The 24,201-nt window shown below is 44.7% G+C and overlaps 1 protein-coding gene and 1 pseudogene across 1 annotated transcript in view; one reads left to right on the top strand and one right to left on the bottom strand.

Annotated features, from left to right (window-relative positions):
• The window catches only part of LOC146202211 (uncharacterized), a 140,856-nt gene that overhangs the window by 73,372 nt on the left and 43,283 nt on the right, over positions 1-24,201 (bottom strand). The gene's annotated exons all lie outside the window — the stretch shown is intronic.
• Positions 14,823-23,984, top strand: LOC146202214 (uncharacterized; annotated as a pseudogene).

The following is a 24,201-nucleotide window of genomic DNA, read 5'->3' as shown; positions in this document are numbered from 1 at the left end:
CAGTATAACTCCACATGGACTATTATTTGTTTAAGGCAGCATACCTAATTTTGTGAGCTTCCTACATTTTGGTAGCATTTTGTTTTGTTGTTTTGTTTTGTGTTTTGTAACCAAATTTTTTTCTGGCCCTTTTTTGTTAATTGCGCGTTTTGTTCAACTTTGCCCTATGGTATCTTAATTTTGTTTAATATTTTGTTCTCTACTATCTGCCTAACCATGTGCGTTTTCTACTACACTTGCACTTTGTTATGCATTTTCGCAAATGCGTACTACTACAGTAAAGTTGTTGAGCGTACACCATCAATAATTCTGAAACCTTCATCCTGCATGGTTGAAAGAAATCCCTGTATTTGAACCGGCTACTAGACTCATGAGCTATCGGTCCCAACAGTGTTTGTATATGTAAAATCATTTTTTTATTAAAGTTACTGAAAAAAAAGGGGAAATCCCCTTCTTGTGCCTGTCTATGCAGCCATAGCTTTGTATTGCCCGGAATGAGTGCTTGTCTCTAAAACAGTTAGCTTGACTGGCTGCACACTTGTTTACAATGGTTCATTATTACCTAATGCGTTTGTTACTTTTCTCTACAGCCCTGTAGTACGAAAGCACCTACGCCTTCCCGGGCACTAAAAATAGCACGGTATCCTTTAGAGGCTCTGGCTGCCCGCAGACGCTCCCGCGTGTCTCCACTCGTAGAAGGCCAGCGTGCAGCTACGTCACCAGGTAATGCCAAGCCTCAGGCACCGTTGTCGACCAGCCAAATACCAACCAACCGTAGTCATGGATTAGAGAACATACCGACATACAAAGGGTGCACACCTCACCTGAGACCTGGAGAGGCCACATCTCCGCAGTCTACCCGTGGGCAAGAAAGTACCAAGTCATCATCATCGGGATTAACCACGTCCCATGTAAACTGTGCCAGGGGTGGTGGAACTCTACAGCCATGGAAGATCCGTTCGTCTCGCGTTGGGTCTCCCATGAGGGCTACTGGTTCTCGTCAGTACGAGTCACATTCTACCATTCCATTAAAGATAGTAGCTGGCTCACCTACGTGCCAGGGAATTCTTGGAAGCAGCAGCATTGCGCTGGCGACCGAAAGCACCTCTCATCTGTTCGTGGCATCGCAGAAGGGTGCTGTTCCCCGGTTTGGAGAGGAGTACTCACTTTCCAAGTCGCCGAGAGTGACGAACACGCCTCACGGAAGCCTTAGCAGGAGCAGTGTCGAAAGACCGTCCACGAAGTCTTCTCGTGAGACGCGTTCCTCACCAGGTGCGGCTGCTGCCAAGCAGCCCCCACTGGAGACGAGTTCCAAGTCACTCGCGGGCACATCTTCGCCACAGTGCAGCCAAGATCCCAGGTAGCGCCAGATATCAAAACAATGTTGTATACACGTTGTGCAAGTTCAAATAGCGGTGCATGGTATAAATCGAAACGTTACGCTAATGTTTAGAGGTTAACAAATACTGCTTGTGTTACATCTCAAATATTGGTTTAAGGCTTAAGCTAGGCTTTTGCTAAGGTTTTCTTCGAAATGTTAACGCAATATTCGGATAATGTGTATATAAGAACATTACAGGCTTATGTCAATCGTTATGTCCTTGTCTACATTGTTTGTACAATAATTACATTCGTCCCCTCAAATAATATTGTAATAGGCCGCATCAACGCGCTATGATTGCATTAGAAAAACGTTACTCTTTATCGGATAATGCCGGAAACTTGTGAACACCACCTGCAGCTCAAGACCCCAACTCCTGAATCCATTTCCATTTAGCCGAATTAAGTTTTATACTACTACTACTACTACTACTGCTCAGCACAATAATAGCTGGTCGTGCAATAGGCCTATCTTATCGCACTTAAAATGATCGAATAATTAAGTTATACGCATTAGTGGCATTGGCTCGTAATTAAGGCTTAACACTGCACTTGTCACCTTCTGCTCATTTAAAAGTGCTGAATGGAAGTCTGTGCTCTTTTGGTGACCCCTGTACTGCCAGAATACTTGACAATTATAGCGGCAATTGCAAATATATGCCGCTCAATAAGTTTATTGAAGGTTAGGATATGCTTGCATATAATGTTTCGGACATGTTGTCAGTACATTTTACTACCGCTTGACCGGTGCGAAGAGATAACATACCAATGTGTCACCCCCCCCCCCCCTCGTTTGATAAAACCAGCTCCAGACAAGCGTCCAAGATGTCTTCTCCAGGCTCGGAGCTGGCGGGCACGTCCTCGGCCAAAAACAAGACGTCAAGTGCTGTGGACAGCTGCCTGCCCGTGCCGCACCCGTCTGTCGCGTCGCCTAGGCTGGAAACGTCGAGGTCAGCACCATTCAGAAAAGCGTGTTGTCGGGCTAGTTGACTCTGCAGAGTATATAAGAGAAATGCGCTACAACTTGAACAGGCCACAGGAAGAAACACATACAACAGTTCATGAGCGCAACTACCAACTGTTTAATGGGGTGAAGCAACTTTTGTAAGAGCTTGCAACTGACGTCTTTAGCAAATGCAATCGATGCCGGTTCTAAGAATTCTTTGTCAGTATTTTTTACCGCAAAAACGCACAAACCTGATCTTCCGTTTAAGACTATTGTACGTGAGAAGGGATCCTGGCAATACCAAGTCAGCTGATTCCTTCTTGCTAAGCTTAAATGCATTTCCTTTACCGATCCGTTCTTGGTAAAAAAGTCAGCTGATGTAGCCGAGTTTCTGCAAAATAGCGATCAGATAGGTTCGGCCTTCTCCGTGGATATTCAAGATTTGTTTTATTCTGTCCCACATGCTGACTTGTTGTCCTCTGTTAAAGATTGTATCGAAAGCTCGGGGGCGGTGGCATTCCAGAACATAGCCGGCATGTCTACAGATAATTTCTTTAAGCTTTTAGAGCGTTACCTGCATGTTAACTTTATCTTTCATGACAACCAGTTTTACCTGCAGCACAAAGGCATTTGCATAGGTTCATGTGTTACACCCATTTTATGCGACATCTTTTTATCTTATATTGACCACTCATTGCAACTAACCCTAAGTGACAGCCCGGTTTTAAAAGTTTTTAAATATGTTGACGATTTTTTTAATCCTTTTAAAGTCCGGGACCTTTACATCCCTTGACCAGGTTGTTTCAGAGATTTTAACTACTTTTAATCAATTGGGACGAGGGTTGGTTTTTACACATGAACTCCCAGATAATCATGAGTTACGTTTTTTGGACCTCAAACTTACGTTTTGTGGCAACCACGTTTGCCATATGTATTCCCCCCGTGCTAACAAGGAGCTATTGAGATACGACTCCTCACACTCCAAGGTTGTAAAAAGAGCCATTGCGTCTCTCTGTTTGGAGTCAGCGCTTCACAAGTCATGCCCTCATAGCATGCAGGAAAGTCTCGACTATCAGGTTTCCCGCCTCTTGGCGGTAGGCTTCCCTGGTCCGGTCATATCTGCCGTCGCTGAAACCCTCCTGCAGAAACAAAAAGGCGCCCAAAAAAGACCTGACTACTCGACTTCAAAGCCGGTTGTGGTCCCCTATGTGCACCAGGTGTCTCATAACCTGAAGAAAGTGGCCGGTAGACACCATGTACCTTTGGTGTTCTCAGCCCCCAACAAGCTATCAAAGCTTTGCTGCCGCATTTCTGACGTTTGTGAAAGGGGTTGCAAAAAAGGCATGGTGCGCCACAGGAGTGGTATACAGCTTGCCTCTTCTGGCTCTTTCTATGTAGGCCAAACTGGCCGTTGCGTTAATGGCCGGCTACGGGAGCATGCAAAAACTGTAGACAATAATGATAAAAATTCAAACCTTGTAAGACATATTTCTTCCTGCATTAGCACGTGTAGGGCAAGGTTTAACATGACAAAGATTCTAGGCAGGTGTACCAATGTGAAAGTCCGGCTTGTCTTAGAGGCCTTCCATGTCAAGAAACTATCTGATCGCTGCGTAAGTGATGCTTCGTTGCAGATCTATGATGCTGAAGTTTCATATCTTGATTCGTTTGTGTAAAATTGCGGTGTTTGTGATGTGTGTGCCTGCGCTACCTTTACGCATGCTCTGCTTTTTTGTATATATGCTGTTGTTGCTTCACCCCATTAAACAGTTGGTAGTTGCGCTCGTGAACTGTTGTATGTGTTCATTCCTGTGCCGTGTCCAAGTTGTTACGCATTTCTCTTGCATACTACTCAGAACCATTGTTTTTATAATCGCCGTGTTAAAATTTTAAGACAGTTGGAAAGAGCAGTATATAGTTTCAAGTGCATTTCATACATACAAAAAATGGAATGCAGTAAAAGGTCTATAGGAGGAGGTCCCGTAGTACAAGACTGTGGGGGGCACCCCCAGAACAAAGCAAGTGAGGTAGAAATGTGAGTAAACGGGATGCAGTGTAGCAAGTAATTAGTATAAATGTACAACCTACAAAACAAACAACGTTAGGAAAAAATACACGAATGAAACTAAAGAAGATAAATATACAGATCATCAACTTGAGTGCATAGAACAGGCAAAATATCAAAATAAACAGTGAACTATAACTGTTGAAGCAAATTAACTATGTAACATGTCTATTAAATATACTTTTATGCGGAAATGGAATGAGTGAACAGTATGTGATGCTTTAATTTCTAGAGGTAAAGAATTCCAGCAGAATATGCCTGCAAACAAGGTAATAAATTTTCCGTAAATAGTCCTGAATTTTGGCAAAAGGAGATTACTGTGCTGTTTAAACCTGATAGGATTAGTAATTACAAGCTGACTGGTAATGGCATCAATATGAGCATGATTGTTTTTGTTTATACATGCTCATGAATAATTTTAGGATGAATAATTGAAGTGAAAGTATTTTCAAGCTGCTGTACAGTGACAAACATTGTGATTGGAATGAACTGAGTGACATGAGCCTGATGGCTTGATTTTGTAGACGATGACGTCATTCAATATGCGTGTAATATGTATTTCCCCAGTAAGACAACAGTAGTTAAGGTGACTAAGGATGTAGGCATAAATAATTAACGCATTATGTGAGGTTGAAATTATTCATGGGTTTTTATTAAGATGTGAATAAGATGTGAATGCCGAACGAAACTTTAAGCATGAGTGATTGAGCATGGTGATGATATTTTGAGGGCTTGTCGAGAATTACGCCCACAAACTTGGAATTTTCTGGTAGGCAGCGCATGGCATCAATCGTCAGCGTTGGCAGAACATTTATGAAAGTGAAAGGAGAGTGAAATAGCATGAAAGTCGCTTTTTGTTTATTTATTGGCAGCCTGTTATTTTTGCAGCACATGGTAATGATATTAAGGTCTGTGTGAAGCATATGCTGAAGTGTGGCGGTGGATCTGTGAGAAACATAGTTGTATTGTCCGCATATAACATACTTTGTATGGTTTAGTGCAACGGGCAAATCATAAATGAACATTAAGAAGAGTAGGGGCTCTAGTAACAATCCTTGTGGAACACCTTTGTTTACAGCCTGAGGGGTAGAAAAGCATTATTTACATAAACACCGCGAGATAGATTACTAAAATTACCTGAGGACTAACTCGATGGTTGGACCGGAGATTCCAAATGATTCAAATTTATGAACAAGTATGTGATGGTTAAATGTATCAAGAGCTTTTGTTAGGTGAATAAAAATAGCTCCATCAATTTTGTCGTTGTCAATGGCCTGCTTAACGCAAACGAAGCCTCCGGGCGAGTCAGGTGTTGTCACGAGAGTGGCATTTCTTCAAACGGGCGACATGTGTAACCTCAGTTTTTGCCGAACATCGTCCACTGGCCATAAGGCGTGCAATTCGGTAGTTGTCGAGTCGTTCTAGGATCACGTATGGTCCAGTGTAGTGGGCAAGCATTTTTTGGTGTAAGCCGCGCTTTCTCATTGGTTTCCAAAGCCAGACTCGATCACCGGGGAAGTAGATGATCTGGCGATGGTGGTCGTCATAGCGAGCTTTCGATCGTTCTTGTATTGCCATAGTCCTCAGTTGGGCTATTCGCCGCGCTTCTTCGGCCAAGCAAAGGGTTTCGGCTAAGCACGGGTCGTCTTCAGTGGAAAATGGGAGGATGGTGTCGAGGGTGTGTCGAGGGGAGCGGGTGTACAGGAGGAAGAATGAACTGTATCCCGTGGTATCATGCCTGGCAGTGTTGAAGGCGTACGTGATGAACGGAAGAATACAGTCACAGTTTTTATGGTCTGATGCGATGTACATTGAAAGCATATTCGTGAGAGTTCTGTTGGTGCGTTCAGGTAAACCATTTGTCTCAGGGTGGTAAGGGGTCGAATGTCTGAAATCAGATGCTCATAAACGGAGAAGTTCTTCAATTACATCGGCAGTAAACTGGCGACCTCTGTCATTAATTACAACTCTCAGAAGACCATGTCGCAATATGACTGAATGCAGGATAAACAGGGAAACTTGGTACACTGTAGCGGCGGGAAGAGCGGCTGTCTCACAGTAGCGAGTAAGATGGTCCACGAATGCAACAATCCAACGATTGCCCCCTTGCGACTTTGAAAAGGGACCCAAAAGGTCGACTACGACTTCCTCAAAAGGAGCCTTGGGCGGCGCTACAGGGTGAAGCATTCCAGGTGTAACACCAGTAGGACCCTTTGTGATTCTGGAACTGAGGACAGCTGGCAACATACTGGTCAATCGTGTGGCGCATCCGCGGCCAGTAGATTCGCTCCTGAGTGCGGTGCAAAGTTCTCGAAGATCCCAGGTGTCCCGAAGCTGGATCATCATGCATGAAGCGTAAAATAGAAAGACGGAGGCTTTCAGAACTACCAGAAGGTACTATCAGGTTCTACCAGAAGGAACCAATGGCCAGTGTTTGAGTGAACTTTCTTGTAAGCCCATCACGGAGGCAAAACTGGCTGTTCGAGGCTGGGTCCTGAGCAGCATTCAAGAACGGCTCCAGGTGCTGATCGTTGTGTTGCTCTGTTCGAAAGGTGTGAGTATCAGGAAATTTAGGACAAAGCAGCGACGCAGTGGTCGAAGGTGTCCGCGTCGCATTCCGTCGTGGCAAGTGGCAACCGGGAGAGGCGGTCGGCATCTGCGTGCCGTCGGCCACTTTTGTATGAAATGCTGTAGTCGTAGTCTTGCAAGCGAAGTGCCCAGCGGGCCAGGCGACCAGACGGATCACGGAGATTGAATAGCCAGCATAGTGAATAGTGATCGGTTACTATTACGAAAGGCCGTCCTTACAGGTAGCAGCGAAACCGCTGCACGGCGAAAACAACCGCGAGACATTCCTGCTCGGTGATGGTGTAGTTGCGCTCCGTCTTGCTGAGAGTCAGACTGGCGTAAGCAATCACGTGTTCACGGTCGTCATAGCGCTGAACGAGGACAGCACCGAGGCGTATGCCACTTGGAGCTGGAGCAGAAGGGTTGAAGTGCCGTAAGATAGGGAACCTGCGCTGGAGTTTTCCCCGTACCGCCAGCGCCGCCAAGTGGCTGTCGCGCCACAATCTTGGTCGGACGGCTGAGACTGCCGCGGCTGGAGGCGCTGAAGAGCGGCTAATTTATCCCGAAAGCAAAGGCATGCTGCTGCGTTAAAAAGTGCTGTATTACGATAACAAGATTGCTCTGTATTCCATTCCACCGCAGTCGTACAAAACACAGTGGCGGTAGAACTCGGTTGGATTCAGGAGACTGCATGAGTAAGGAAGATTGTTGAGACGCTACTTATTAGGCTTTATAACGTGGCTTCGCCTGTCATAGCGTACATATAGAGCTCTTTTTATTCGCTTTTATCATTTGCACAATCTCATGAGAACGTGCTGTGAAGGGCGCCCTAGAGCTGGCTTGGGCTTGAGGTTCACGCGCGAACATCGGATCGTTGACCGTTGCTCGGGCACTTGAGTGAGCCGTTGCAAGATGAACGGCAACTCAAAGTCAATAAAGGACGATAGTAAGTGGCATCCTGGTGTGCATATTGCAATCGTCCAAAGATGAAAAAACGAAAGAGTTAGCCCATTAACCGACTACACAATATTGTCGGAAGTGCAAAGAGCCCTAACCGGCATGCTTTCATACTTCTCCCCGATTTTAACTATCGCAAGTCCACGTGACCCTTCAACATTTCCCTATGGGTCAGTAAGTGAGCCTTCCTTGAAAACAACTCTCCAAATAGAGAAAAATTCATTCATTATTTGCTTCGAATAAAAGATGTATTGCTTCAGGAGCACAGAAAGCACTTTTTGCGTTTAAGTTGGATGTTTTAGTTTGATGGCTGACGTATCGCTGAAAACATTTGTGCAATATTTGTTTTGCACACGTACAATTTTATAGTTAGTCTTCATGCTCAATCCAGAACAACCTGCGTATTGAAAATATCACGCTATACGATCTAGTTGCTTCACGCTGAATGATTGTTGCATAGCACGTATGCTGCTGTCAGCATGATTGCTCTAGTATTTTATTTGGGCACGAAATAATCTAGATACGCCGATCTCTAGTCGCAGTCGGCGCACAGGGTGGCTTGGGGAGCGGGGGGGGGGGGGGGCGCCAATGTATGATCACGCACATCACACCGTTAAATGGTTCATGCTGCGATCTTCATTCAGTGCAAAGAACAAAGCATAGCAATTTTGTTGTTTCATGTTCGTGCAATCTTTTTTTTTTAACACTAACCATCACCGATACTAACCCCATCTTTCGATGCAGTTCATTCTTGTCTCTTAAGATAGAGCGCGAGCTTAGACTAAGAAGATTTAAGATATGGCAACTCTCCTCCACGCTCTCTGATTGTAGAGCGCCGATAATTTCCGCCCAAAATTTATCAGCGGAACAATTGTGGCCACTTAACTATTTACTCTCCTGTGCGAGCCTTTTCGATCGATGATTCGCAGCGGATCTCGGTTTTATTCGCTTCGAAGAATGAACAAAATACACTTCAAACCACCAATTGATAGTCATTCGCTGTCGTAAACAGGCAAGTGCCGAAATGCGACTACAGGCCTTTTTTCTCTATAGATGCGGTCAACAGCATCGCCCTAAATAACGATGCGTTATATTTCGCAAAACACAAGGCACGTTTTGGCCGAGAAATTTTCTCATCATGAAGCTGTTGAATCATTACTGTTCCTCAAAGGGCAGTAGGTAAGTACTGCACGCGTTCGATGCGCTTAACGCGCGCAGTATTTCCAAATCCTACCTAATGTTAGTATAGCAGGGAGGTTGTTTCACTTTGGTGTGATATATTTACCCTCCACTAGCGATGCTTCAACGGAAGTAATCTTATTTGCTAGAAAGTGCGCGCGTAATTGCAGCGCAGGGACGCTTTCAAAGCGCCCCATATATAGCAAGAAGCAAAAAAGAGACTGAACTCACGAGAACCATTTCAAACCTGCGCGTAGCGACGTGATAGCTACGATAATGCAGCGGCAGCGCGAACAAAGTTGGCCGGCAGCTGAGGAGATCAGGTTGCGCCTTTAAGTCAATCAAAAGTGAAATTCCAAGTTCTTCAGAACACTAGGAGGACCATGTCGGGTGGAGCGGCGTGCAACAGCCTGCCCTCCTGTTCACCCTAAGTGGACTACACCGTAAATCTGCGATAAAAGCATTATGCACGAAATAGAAAGCTCACAATCCGCCGTTGGGCACAGCCACGGCACGACGAGCGGCGTGCTCCGTCCTACTATACGCTTGCTCATTTTGAAACCAGGCGGCGCTGGGTGTCCGATTTTAAGCGCACCCCCTGGGCAGCGCAGGTTCCCTATAGGGACCGGACAGCTGTACGGGTGGCGCCGCCTCTCGGCACATCGCTCAAACGCCGGAATGCGCCGGCCCCGGCCGGCGTATTGCCAGCGCATTGGAGCGTACTGTTTGTCATTGGTTTGTGTGGAAATTGGAAATCCTAAGGTTTAGATGATGTGCGTGAATATACTATCCCCAAGGGAACAAAGTTGGGCTAGGTGTGTGAATATGTCCAGTTAAATGAAGTCTGGCCAAACAAGGCTAGCGAAACGTGGTGCCTTGTTGGCTCCACTGGCAGCTACGCAAACTCGTCGGACGTTTTTAAGTCGATTCATTTCTACGAGTTTCCACAGAAGCATGAGTGGCGGGCGAACTAAGCATGGTTCTTTGAAAGGCAAAGGCACGAATCTACGTATTTGGTTACTGTGTGGTCATGGAAAGTGCCGAATTTTTAAAATTCCGCTTGCTACCGGATGATCTGTGCCTTCTGTTCCCCAGGAGTGACGGCACGAGAGCCTCGGAGTCGAAGCCGCACTCCTTCATCTGTAGTTACCTTATTGACAATTCGAAATCGAAATAACCCTACAACGTAAATTACAACGCTAGCATTTCCCCGCCTGTGTACAAGAAAACCCTAGCACGGAAAAAGAAAAGGCAGCTCCACCATCGTCGTTCGGGCTGCGTTACGATCTTCAGCGATGGGCAGAGACAATGTTTGTGCAGATACTTTCGCTGACGTAGTCAAAGATAATTTACTTTTTTCTCTTAACAGAAAGAGCAGATAGGAGACATGAACAATTCCTATTACCATGATCTTGCCATTTTTCCTCGTTTCGTTTGTCAACCAATGAAAATGCGCTGAGAGCTCTGCGTTGATACTCTTAGAATTTGTTAACATTTGTTTCTAGCATGTCCATTTTGCCGAATAAAATCACTCATTTCACACCTCAATCAATACCGCATGGTCACAAAATCTGCTATCGGTTTCATGTAAAAGTCGAACAAGAAAAAAAAATACAATTTAATGTGTGGAACCGAGCTAAACGTAGCATTATTTTTTTTTTAATTTCGAAGGCCGTGTAGCAGTTGCACCTGACACGGCTTTACGTATTTTCTCAGCAGCGTCCATTTCCTGGCCCGCCTAAATACATGTTTCTCATCGGCGTTTTAGTGAACGTGAGATTTCCTGATTGTGGCGTAGTATGACAAGACCGTTTTACTCTCTCTGAAATTGCTTCTATGGCCAATGTAAACAGATTTAGCAGCAGTCCGGCAAGCTGCAGTGGCAAAGTTATAAAAGCAATGGCTTTCAGTTATCCGGATTCCTTTACGTGCAAATAGAAAACTACATACATGGTCGCGTCCCCTCACACTGATCAGGTATCGAGGTCAGCTAGGTATCGGCCCCGCAAGTTCGTGGTACGCTGAGAAAGTAGACCACCTTAGCGAACGAGCCATCAGAGGGATTCATTTAACAATTGAACGCTTTCTTAGTGGTCGGTGGCTTATATTACAACACATCACACTGTGTTTTTTTTTTGGATTGTATTTAACAGTTTGACAGTATTGGACTATTGCCTTCAGATGTTCAAGGCAGGTGCGGTCAATCGCATTGAACTACCTGAGAGAGCGCTAGCAGGAAATTTATTTTTTTTTCTTTTCACAACCTCCGCAGCATGTCAGGAGAAAGACATGTATAGTATATTTTCTAAGTCAATTATATGTAGCAGCTCTGACGTGTTCAACAAGAGCATTGTCGTATATGTAAAAATGATGCTGAGGTGGTATTACTTATTTGGCTTATATTATGATTAAGTTTGATAGTTTTAAGGCCGGGTTCAGTGAGCTATTGTAGCGTAATTGTGCAGGAAGTCCTGGAAGTATATGTGTGTTTGCTTTTCCAACCATAAATAGGATTCTACATTTGTCTTGCTTGTTTATTTTTCTCCTTTTACAGCTCTCGTTGTAAGGTTGAAACTGTAATGTCATTTGCTATTATTCTACTCTGAATCGTTTGAGCCTAGCTATTACCAAAAAGACAGGTGCAGCATCCTTTTCATTTTACTAGAACGCTGACCATTACAACTACCACTACTACGGCGCCGCGGCTACACGGCTCGGCGGTATTTGATCTTCAGGCAGGTTTCGACTAGACCTAATATAAGATGGACGCCGATGGAGAAAGCCGAAGAATGGGTTGGTCCTGACAGGATTCGATGTCATGCCGTTGATGAAAGCCAGGATCGCGCTGATCTGTGAACCGGGGTGCTCGCCTAGGTCTTCGCGGCCGAAGATCGTTAGGCAGATCAAGATGCCTAGAAGAAACAGGGCTTGCGAAATGTCGCGAGCATTCTTCGAAAGAGGCAGGGTGTGCTGCGTGAACACAAGAAAACTCGGGCTGCGATTGCAGATTGTAGGCAGGTTCACACAGAAAAGATGGGCGGTAGGACACTGGTGACGTGTTCCGGAAGCGGGAATCGAGCCGGAGTAATTCTTCACGAATAATCTGCCGGATAGTTGAAGTAAGGTCCGGAGGAACATGCTCGTCAACGCTGGCGACGGTTGTCACATTGGTAAGCCTTCCAAACTAGTTACTCGACGGGTCTTTAGTGCTTCGAATGTGCGGATGTGACTGAGCCAGCGGAGACAGTCGAGATATCATCTTTGGTGGTGAGGAAGTTGTAGACATCAGCTGCGGTGCCCTTCAAAAGATGCCCAACTTTGTCCTCCTCGGACATGCGAGAATCGATGGTTCTGCACAATTTGACGACCGCTTCGGCACAGGTAGTGCCGGTCTCGCCAGGTAGTTGGGCACGATGGGCTAGTGTCTGCTCGGCCTGCTTCTTGCGCGCTGGCGAATCGCCGAAACACTGTTTAAGTTCGGTGACAAAGCTGTCCCATGTCGTCAGCGTGTCCTCATGGTTTTGAAACCAGACAAGGGCGGTGTCGGTCAGGAAGAAAACGACGTTGTCGAGCTGAGTGGCGACGTCCCAGCGGTTGTAACGGCTTACCCGTTGGTAGTGGCGGAGCCAGACGTCAGAGTCCTCTCCCACTGCGCCAGCGAAAGGACGAGGCTCTCGGTAAGATTGATAAAGGCCGGAACTTGCCTGATTTGAAGTGGCAAGTTGCACTGGGCTAGGCTCAGTTGGCGGCGGCATTGGAACGATGAGTGGCGGGAGTGCAGCAAGGCGGTGGCTACGACGAGGCGCCAGGGGTGCGTCGATGGCGAAATGACGTGGGATCGAAACCGCACTCTCCACCAATGTGACACTCTTGTCTTTATGTACCACAACCTTTCTGAGCCCAAGATACGGTGCACATGAAACAGGCGGCACTTCCACTCCCACTGCCTCCTTCTTCGTCTGACTACCCCCGAGTTCCTCATCTTCATTTATCACATAGACTGTAACAATATATATAGTAAAGTCACGGATCGAAATATTTTACCAGATATACTGCCAACCTTATCGCAGAACCTAATCGCGGCTAATGTAGTTCATACAGGTTAGAATAATGTGATCGAAGCTGTACTTATTTTAATTTTTTGCCGTTATTGAGCCGCTTTTCTCAGGGGCACACAATAACAGGAAGTGGTTCCATACAAAACATTTCTTTTTCTTCTTTACATTTCGAATTGCAGAGAAAAAAGCCTGGATCACATATTTTACAAAAAAAGCATCATGTTATCAAGAGTAACCAAAAATGAGGTATGGTAAAGCACGTGGCACAGTGTCACGAAGAAAAGAAAAGAAAAATTGCACATGCTCGCTGCATGTTTTTCCTCTGAAACATCACTCGTGAGAACAGCACAAAAGAAGCTGTGAATGGTTAGACACAAGTGAGGAGAAAAAAGTTCTCATGCAGCCCGCGCTGAATTTTGTACAACATCACACTTGAGCAATAGTCTGCTCAAAAATTTAAACACGACCCACTAAATACAGAATAGTTTCAAAATACTATGCTTATACTCATGGATCGAAATTGCCCGCTGCATGTATAACAAAGATATTACAGGGAACCTGCTGCATACATGGCAAAATTGCTTTTGAAAATGAATTAAATTACAGTTTTTTCATTACTGTAATTCAATTACTGCCATGTCTGGCCTGCTGTACTTGACTAACACCAGTAGCTGTCCTCAAAAATACAGGCCACGAACAAGCAACAGCGCTTTTCCCACTGCAACGAGAATGCTCTGGTCATGAAAAGGAACGCGTAATGTAAAAATGATGTTTACAAACCGGCAAAAGCGCATGCATTGTGCCTGTAGAGTGAGGTAAACATCGCAATCCCAAATGTGTCATACACTGCTCATGGAGTGCGAAATAAAAGCTTGTGTTATTATGCGGGTGAGCCACTGATGAATGCTGCGTTTTAAATGCTGTGAGCCACCGATAAATGCTGTGAGTGAGTTTTAGAAACTTACCCATTGAAAGCAATGCACATGTTCTTCAGAAAAACACGACCCATAAACAAATATTGACTGCACAGTAAAATATTGTCATGGCTCGTATTCTATGCAACATGTGCAAAATACGTCCAAGCAGTGCAACAAACGATTTCTTAACAGCGTTCCTAGCTAAAGAAACACCGCAATAATTCTGCATACAAAATGAAAGAAGTTAACGGCAAAACAAGGCGGCGCGTTTTTGAAAAGCGCAGTGAGGTGGGCGTGGAGGTACCCGGGGGCACATGCCCGGCGCAGCATCAATACTAATATGGAAACTGGACGCTTAGCTGCAACCCGGTGTATGTATGATAACTTGTCTACCTTTGAAGTGAAGTGGAAGCGCACATCGCTATGCCGCCTCGCGGGTATTCAGCCATAAAGAAACATACTTTTTCTCTATGATTCAGCCGTGAAACGACTGATGTGTCCGCTCTTTACGTAAGTATGTTTCAACACTTTCCCAAGACCTGTGCCTGTCTCTAATTGCCGTAAATCGATAGAATGAAAAGGACGTTGCTAAAGGCGCTATCGCATATATTTCTAGGGCAACCTAAGCGTCCTCCAATATTTCGTTTTGTGGCTTGCACCAAAAACCGAGTCTGTTATGTGCGCTCCTAATCCAATTATTTTGCGGAGCTTCTTGACCCCGAATGAGGCTGGAATAAGAATTTGATCTTCTAATGTACTTCGGCAAGTATTACCAGGCGGTGCAAGGAGAGCGGGGACGCATTGTCTCGCTCTCAGTGGTCGAAGGAAGGCGGCGAGGTGAGTGTGAAAGAAGAAAGAAGCTAGCCCTAAGGAAGTGATGCAGAAGAACATGCACTCGCTTTGCACAACCCATGCCAGTCATCCGCAAAGAAGCATTTTGTTCCTCGTTGGCTCAATGATTCGCTCGCTCGGTTACTGAGCAGGATGCCCCTGGTGTCGCGGCATGCGTAAAGAGTGAGATGAAACAAAAAAAAGCACCCGTGTGTTGTAAGATGTAAGAACACTTTAAGGAACACCATCCGGTCTAATTATCCGGCACCCACCGCCGTGGCAACTGACACAGCCTATGTTTAGAGACGTTGAACTAAGCTATTTACAATTTTTACTTTCTATAGTTGAGTCGCCCGCATCGATTCTCGTCAACATGATTGCTCAAATAAGAAAGGTTTCTACCCTCAACCTTGATTGCGTGACGTCATTGGACGCATGGCCGTCTATATTTGCTCTGCGTCTGCAGCAGGACAAATGGTGGAGCCTCCTTTTGGCCATTTAACACAGATTGTGGCTCCAACTGCAACTTAGTCACCAGGGTAGGTAGTGAAGTCGCACACGATAGCATATGTGGCCATATCCAGGACCTCACGGATTGGTCGCTAGTGACTTTACAGGCACGTGGAAACCTCTTTTCGGTTTCGGTTTCCCGGTATTTTTTGTCTGTTAAATTCCATCTACTCCGTATTTAAAAGCAAAGAAAAACATTTTTGTACTGGAAAGAGCCAACTCTAGAGTATTTGATGCGATTAGAAGCTCGAAATGCTGAATGAAACCCCGGAGCTGCGCTTTAACTTCTCCACGAGTCCCCAGCGAGCGTCACTTTCTAAACTTGACATCGCTTACTTGAGAAAAGTCCTACCAGCACTTGGTGAAGTGCGATCACACGGTTTGCCATGAGAGTCTCATAGCGCTAAATGTCCGTTTAAGCGGACCACATTTGACGTCGGTTCGGCTTCCGCAGGTCGTACGCCAGCGAGTTAGAGAAGCCATTTCCTTACCACTGGTCGTCTCTTCGCTCCGTTGGATTGGACTCTCACGAAAAAGGCCATCATTCTGGAAGCACACGCGAGCCGGTCAACCTGCCTTTCCCGCATGCAAGACATGGTAAGGGAGGTTGTTAGTTCGGCATGTAAGGGCGACGCCAGGTTTATGTTGATGACACTTCAAGCTCCGTGCCCGGAAACATGTCCACTAAAGCCTATAGTCCGTAGCGGTTAACTTGTTTTCTTTAGGCTAAGTGTTTCATGGTCCAAAAAACTTGGCAGCCTGGCCTTGGCCTGGCAACCTGGCCTTGGCGAGAAAGGGACAAGCAATGTGTTGATACACTGCGGAGATTGGCATATTTGTGCTGTTCAAGTACAAGGCACAGGACTCGGGTGTAAAAAGGGCACAGAATTAACACAAGCATGCATCAAGCACACATCCTGCATATACGTCTGGAAAAGCAAATATGCAAGTACCTGCGAGAAACTATGCTCATCCCGGGTGAAAACGTTGCACTGCACGTGCATGATGTCCGTCCAAAGTCACAGGTCATGAAAGCCAAGAATAAAAGATAACAGAACAGAGAAGAGCCGGGATTAGAGGAAGGAGGGAAGATGGGGGGGGGGGGGGGGGGGTGATGGACAGACGCTGTGATTTAAAGAAAAAAGTATGGAGGACGATTAAGCTCCGCCTTTAAGGTATGACACGATGGAGTAGGCTATCACCCACACGATATAAAGCCCGAAGAGAACTAGAAGGCTGATACTTATTCCATCTTCCCACCTCAAATGATTAACCTTGGTTGGCAGCTCCTCCCATCTTCTGACAACACGTCGTCTCGTTAAGTCGCAGTAACCATAGACGAATTAGTGCTCCGCTATGTCACCTGCTACCAACAGCCGGCATCATGCCCGTGGCTTTTCGCTCACAATACCAACACCGGAAGTGAGGCCGGATGTTCTGCGTAGCAAGCTATTTATTGCTATCGCGTTAAAACGGAGGAAGCAACGGATTTACCTTTAATTCATTTCCGCCATCGAATTCGGTGTAACTTCGGGATCCCGAGTAACTTGATCGATGACACGAGTACCTGACATGTACTTTGATATCATGAACCAGTGTCTGTGAAAGAGAAATGCATGCTTACATTGCATTCTAGCCCGGCGGGCCAAGCTGGCACCGTTAGGTGTCGCCGTGCAGTGAATTAAATATTCTGGATAATGTGAAGAACACTTTGACCTTATTTTATTTCCATTTCTTATTTCTATTTCTCATTCATTTCTCAGTTCCAGAAATAAGTCCTGAAGGCAAAGAATTTCCTTCTTAGCTGAAAAATGGCCCCGTCACGTGATCAATAAAGACTATAGGGTCGTGCAATTCTGGGTCAGTTTCCTTCTGTGATAAGAGATCATTTCCGTTCCCTTCATTCTAAATGCCTTTGGCCTCTAATGTTGCCCTGATGGCTCCATTTTGCAGCTTAGAGGAAAATATTTTGACTCGAGGACGTTTTACCAAGACTGTACATATTTACACGCACTTTCCAGAATCTTTAACGACGTGTTTGGCTAGCTATACTTAGGTGCTTCCCTACTGAAAAATTGTTTGAGGCAATAAATAACCTCACATTTTCTCACACAATCTCACTAAATTCACATACGAAATCACATACAAGTCGCATATAATTGTATAGGGTCTCATAGCTTCTTGTACATTATCATAAATTATGTACGATATTTTATGACAATGATGTGAACCTCATGAGAGTCTATGAGATTATATAAGAACTTATGAGGTTATTGCCTTATGTAGAGCTTTTGTTTTTTCAGTAGGGTTCGCAGAAAAAAAGCATGACAAACACCAAAGATGTGAGGTGCATGTTTTCCAGCATTATCACTTTCGGAGTTATTTTACTCTTTGCTCATAGCCTGTGTGTTTTCTCAGATATTACAGGGTCCGAGTCTAGGATTGATCTCTCTGAAACGTAAGTAATTGCAGCCTACGCGATATGGTTCAAAAGAAGCTATTCTGTCTTGTCAGTTACTTCTGAAAGATCTTTAGCTTTCCTTTGTACCTGTATGGCTCCGCTTCGTTGGATGCTAATGAGTATTTGCACCCTCATTACAAATTGTACTCCAGCCTGGTGATTCTCCTAATGACATAAAAAACGGCGAACTATTGTTAAAAACCGATTAACCGATGCGTAGCAACTAGTAGTATACATCAGCAACGATAGCTTAATGCATATCAGGTGTCCCAGCAAAACGTACCTTAGCTTTAAAAAAAAAAACAACAAAAAAACGAAGTGTTCTAGTTTAATGAAACCAGGTACGGGCTGTTCAGAGTGGCGTGGTGTAGCCCGCAGTATTCTTCCAAAACATTATTGCTGGGTCTTTATACGATTAGCGAACTTTGTAATTATTGATTTAAGGAACAAATCCTCAATTGAGAAGTTTTAGATCGTATTGAAAAACAGCGGACGAATATCTTTGGAGCGAGCTACCATTTCAGTAGAGTAGTTAGTTTTTTGTCTATCGATATTCAGATAACTTTTGTAATACAAAAAAAAAAACTTACACGTCACAGCGGTGCTACTCGATCGTCCCAAGACACATCTCATGGCGCTCTCCCCCATGAGGCTTTTCATGTAGTCTACGAGGGGGATAATAGCCACCGCTCAGTCAAGCAATTCAAAAATAAAACTGCGTATTTGTATTTTGGTCCCATCAATGCCGCGAACTGCTTTCTGAGAAAATCTAAAATATCGATCTGAATGGACATTTCGTTACTGGAACCAAAATCAAACTAAACTATGTAGTCTTTACTAATTAGTGATTTTAGAGCAGAGAAAACACTGCAGTTAGTCCACGCGACTGCCAGCAGCTCTGTCTCAATTGTTTAAAATTTATACAGGGCACATGATATCTCTATATAGCACTCCAGTAAAATGCCGGGGTCATTACAGGGCTCTCCGCTTTGGTGCAAACCGCGTTCTTGGTGTCACAACTGATCACCTTGTAGCTTGCTATACGAAGGCGTTCGGTTAGGCTCACCTTATTGCGGCCGTGTCACGCGCTGATCATAGCGCGTCGTTGTTCTTACCGACTCCTTTCTGACATGTATTTGCATCTCGTATGCAGCGTGTACAAGCGGATCCAGAAAGTGCTCATAGTGGGCGTCGCCTACACCTCCATCGTGGCCGGAGAGTGCGGACTCAAGAGCCAGGCCAGGGTTGTGATCGACGCCTACTACACCTCGTAAGTCAGTGCTGCCTCACAGATTGGAGACACGTTGCTTGACAGCATAACTTTCGTCGAGACTACTAAAGCTCTTTTTTTATTGACGTTAGTTTTACACAATCACATGCAGTATCATGATCCGAAGTGGCACTGTTATAGGGGCGACTATATTCCGAAGTTCTAAAGCATCTTAAATACGGCAGAACAATCTAACGTTCGTGGAATTGCTCTTGCGAATGCCTCGCCATCTGCACAAAATGCGTTCGGGGCTACCGAAATGTTTCTTGAACATCTTTTTTGAAGTGAACAAACGCCAACACACAGCAGTTAGCTAGAGCATACTAGGACGCAGTCATAACGTGAATAACTGGAATAAGATTTTCTGCCAATAGCAATTCTTTAATTCATTTGCATATAGACAGGCAAGTTTGAGTCCTATATTTTTCTATAGTTTCAAAGTGGCTACTGTGACTGCATTAACGCATTGCCGCACTGTCGAGCTAAACGTACCACCCTTCGATCTGGCATTCGGTCTCTAGCACACAACCTGGATCGTAACAATTCTTATTGCGACTGAGCCGTAACAAAAGTTTACGAATAATATGCTTAGTTCTCGAGGCTTCGGTCCGAAGCTATCACACGTGTGAGCTAGAAGAAGCGCACGGGTGTGCCGGCTCCTCAAGTTTAACTTTCCTTGGTACAAATTGCGAGCTCCGACACAAAGAATCAATAAAGGACATGAATTTTCTGAGGCGGGCGTTTGATTCGTAACGCTCAATCCAGGTAACTTAAGACAAATGTGGGGAACGCTTAGGCTCCATCTTTAACGGTATAACGAGATAGCGTTAGTGGCTTCCTTCTGGAGTCCCATTGCAGATATTCGGTCACGTACAAGCACTCTGCTGTTTGTTTATTCACCAGTTCCGTAATTTCGGCCTTTAGAGCTGCTTTTTTAATAGTGCCACCTTCCTAGGAGCAGTCTGATGATCACTGCGTGCAGAGTACCGATTTAATGCATGTGTCCTAGCGCAGGTACAGTGAGGGCTGGTGGACAACAATCCGACCGCCCCCGTGCACGTATAACGCCCCTATGGCGTACGCACAAAATAACGCGTTCGCACAAAATTACCCGTTCCGGGAGCCTCCTTCCGACTTCTCTCTGTGTGCAGGCAGAAGAAACCCAGCCCGTTGAACATGGCCATCTTCGTGTCCTGCATGATTCCTGTCTCCCTTATCTCGATCCTGCTCTTCTTGGTCTTCATCTACCACTTCTACCTCAAGGACGTGTAAGTTAACCGAAACATACAGCATATGAGTGTCCGTAGGGGATATTGGCAATTATATGAACACATAAGGGCATCACTATGAGTACCTGTGCGCTCAACACGGCATACTTGCAAAACAAAAACAATTTGTGACTTTCTTTCAAGGAAATGATTCACCTGGTTAGCAGTATAAAATCGTTCCTCGTCTTACGTTTAGATTAGCCTTAGTGGTGCGACAGGAACGCGTCGCGTCCTTCGTTGATAGATCTATAAAAATACGTTGGTATATATCACCGTTCCGTAGCCGAAGTTGCTGCGATAGATTGATCTTCGTGAGGTGCTCTTTTGACTTGCTAACTACTCCGAAATATTCTCACAGCGCTGTACCCTAAGCAAATGTGTGTTTGCAGGAACATAGGCCACAGCGTGGAGTATCGCACCGCTATTCAAGAGATCATCAGGGAAAAGTGGCAGCAAGAAGACCGAATATCGTGAGTCGTGCTACTGTGGGTATACCGGTATTTTAAAATGGCTGTCTGTGCATTGCAGCGAACCAGGTAGCATTTCGAAGCAGCCTTCGTGTTCAAATTAAGCACGTTGCAGCAAAATCCAAAGATACTCATTGGTGGGCGGTAATTTTTACGTGTCCTCTTTTTCCTGTGGACCTCGATTTTCTTTGAATTTTCGAACTACCTATTTCCAATAAGCCTAATTGTCTGTATTGAAATACACACAGTACTGGGTACTGACTGCCAGTTTTATAGCTTATTTATCTAGTTATTTATTAACTTTATTTACAAAGGTGCTATACCCAAGGTAAGATCCCTGACAGGGTGGGATTGACTACAGTAACCATCAACATTGCAAAACCACAAAATTAAATATAATAATGTCTAAAATGGCACAATACATGAAACAGTAGACACATGAATGGAAGTACAAGAAAAAAACACTACAACTAATTGGCTCCGATGGTGTGGCCCAGTGGTTGGGGCGTTCGAATACTCTGTCCAAAGTTCCGGGATCGAATCCCGGCCTAGGCGGCTGCTCTCCCATGGCGACGAAAAGCTATGCACCCGTGGGCTGCGTGATGTCAGTGTACGTTAAGAACCCTTGGCGGTGGCGATTTCCTTTGCCCTACACTACGGCGTCTCTCATAGTCGAAGTCGCTTTGAGACGTTAAACCTTGTAAACACGCACACACACAAAAAATAACAAGCAGACAAACAAACAAACAAGAAACTAATGGTAACGACCAGTTTCCACAATATGTTCAATGAAAGTTTCAAATTGCTGTATGTTATCCATTTCACCACGTAGTATCCCGGCTCTTCTATTCCATTACATGCGAGTAAATAATACTTAAAAACAATATTTTTCTGGTTGAAAAGGAAGCAAATCAAATCGATGTCCGTGCCTCATAGCACAACCAGAAGACAATGAGTGCGATTCATTGGTGTCGCTATTTAACCATCTATGGGGCCATATATTAAGAAAATACTTATGCACCCATAAACGAATGCAAAGGAATAAGATATTGTAGTTAGAAATACAGAAGAAATTTGTGTGTGTGTGTGTTATGGTTTGGTGACATGCTGCAGTAATAGAGGCTACGTTTCGTTGCGTGGAAGGCATAGAAGCAGCCCCTTTCTTGCGTAAAGCAAAGGTGCAAGCTGTTTCCATACACGGGATATGTCCTGGCAGTGCTTCTGATCCCTTGAAATCAACAGTTCCTGTCTCGGTGGTTTTTACTTAGCAGGTTACCTTTTGGTTTCCTTTCCTTCCTGCCAAATATGATTAGCCGCGATTAGCCGTTCATGATCAACAAAAAACCTCCAAGCCAATGACATAGTTGCCTCGATCTTTACATTAAGGCTGTTCAACATGACATCCTTGACGCCTATAACAGGTAGCGTCGGTTTAAGCACAATATTTCAGCTAAAGAAAGCAGCGCGATTAAGAACTTTGCGAACAACAGTGATATAGTCATCAAGTCCGCCGATAAAGGTGGTGCGATCGTCGTCATGAACACGATTGACTACATCGCAGAGGCTCATAGGCAGTTGGGCGATTCCTTGTTTTATAAGAAAGTGACAAATGATCCCACTTAACAGTTCTATTCGATAATCAAAAAAGCCACTGACAAACTGTGCAAAGAAAATAGAATCACTAATAACGACAAGCACTCCATTCTTCCACTAAGCCCGATTCCAGGCAGATTTTATCTATTGCCGAAGGTGCACAAGCCTGGCGTTCGCTGTACACAAACATACCCCACGAAGATAGTATTCAATCCGTACAGCATATCTATGAATCGTCATGCGCTAACAATCGTGTCGAAGCCTTAACCCTTGCTGCTTTGCTGAAATTAATTCTTGAGCTGAACAATGTTCAATTTAATAACCAACATTGCGTTCAAATCAGCGGTACACCGATGGGCACAAAAATCGGGCCTAACTATGTAAACATCACGGGCGTATTAGAAAACAAATTCTTGTCCGGTCGCCACTCAAGCCATTTTATTATAAACGATATGTTGACGACATATTCTTCATATGGGAGCATGGCGAGGCTGAACTTCTCTTTTTTATAGCTGCTTTTAATAACGAACACAGGTCGATATCGTTTTCACACGCTTACTCAAGTGATCGTATGAACTTTTTGGACGTGAATGTGCTCTTACAAGATGGTAAGCTAGTTTAGACGCTTTACAGGAAACCCACAGATAGACACCGGCGCCTTCACTTCCATAGCAGCCACGTAAAACATAGCAAAACGAGTATTCCCTACGGCCAAGCACTCCGCTACAAACGAATCTGCTCCGATCAATCTGATTTCAACCGTAACTGTTTGACCCTGAAAGAGGCACTAATTGAAGAAAAGTACCCTGCTTCTCTAATTGACGACGCGTTTGAACGTGCGGATCAGCTTGACCGAAGAGCACTCTTGGATGAATCACATCGCCCTAACCCAGTCCGACAAACTTGATAATGACGCATTCAGCTTCTATTCCTAATGACACTGGCATCCTTCACAAGCATCACAACATCATCGGACAAAGCGAACGAATTGAAGTGATATTTCCTGATCCACCCAGGGTAGTCTATAGGCGGTGAAAAAATGTACGTGACATGCTGATCTCTTCTAAATTTTCACACAGCTCGGAAGGCTGCCGCCCGTGTAATAAGCCAAGGTGTAAAATCTGTGCACAGATGACCACCTCAGTAACAGCGACTAGCACCGCCTCTAAGTATCATATTAAAATAAATGGTACCTTCTGTTGCGATACTTCAAACGTAATCTCTCTGTTGGAGTGCTCAGTGTGCAATAAGCATTACATTGGGCAAACTGAAACTTCCATTTGAGCTTCAACAACCATAAGGCTCATTGCACATCTCTCCCCAACCTTCCGCTTTCCAAAAACGTCCGCATTCCCGGTCACTCATTCGACAAAATAAGATTAACCATTTTGCAGTCATGTTTTCGGGCGCATCATGACAGAGAAACCCGTGAGTCATATCTAATATATAAATTTGATACTATCTCCGCAGGTTTGAACGAAAATCCTGGTGCTCTGTCCTTTTTGCTGCGCTGACTAATTGGCTTTTGACATGTGCGTTCGCATTTGCCATGTTTCGAGTTCTTCTTTTGTACCTTTCATTATCATTACTGATGGTATCTAAACAGCAAAATGTTTTGTGTTCTGTTACGAATCATGTTTCTTGATGGATTCTGGCTTTAATTATCATTTCTGATTGTATAAAAACAGCTCAGTGTGTTCTGTGCTCTGTTACTAGTCATATTTCTTGATA

Source organism: Amblyomma maculatum, chromosome 1 (assembly GCF_055883805.1).
Source record: "Amblyomma maculatum isolate TAMU_Amacu chromosome 1, ASM5588380v1, whole genome shotgun sequence".
In the NCBI taxonomy this organism is placed as follows: domain Eukaryota; kingdom Metazoa; phylum Arthropoda; class Arachnida; order Ixodida; family Ixodidae; genus Amblyomma; species Amblyomma maculatum.
This window is presented reverse-complemented; position numbering and strand designations above follow the sequence as displayed.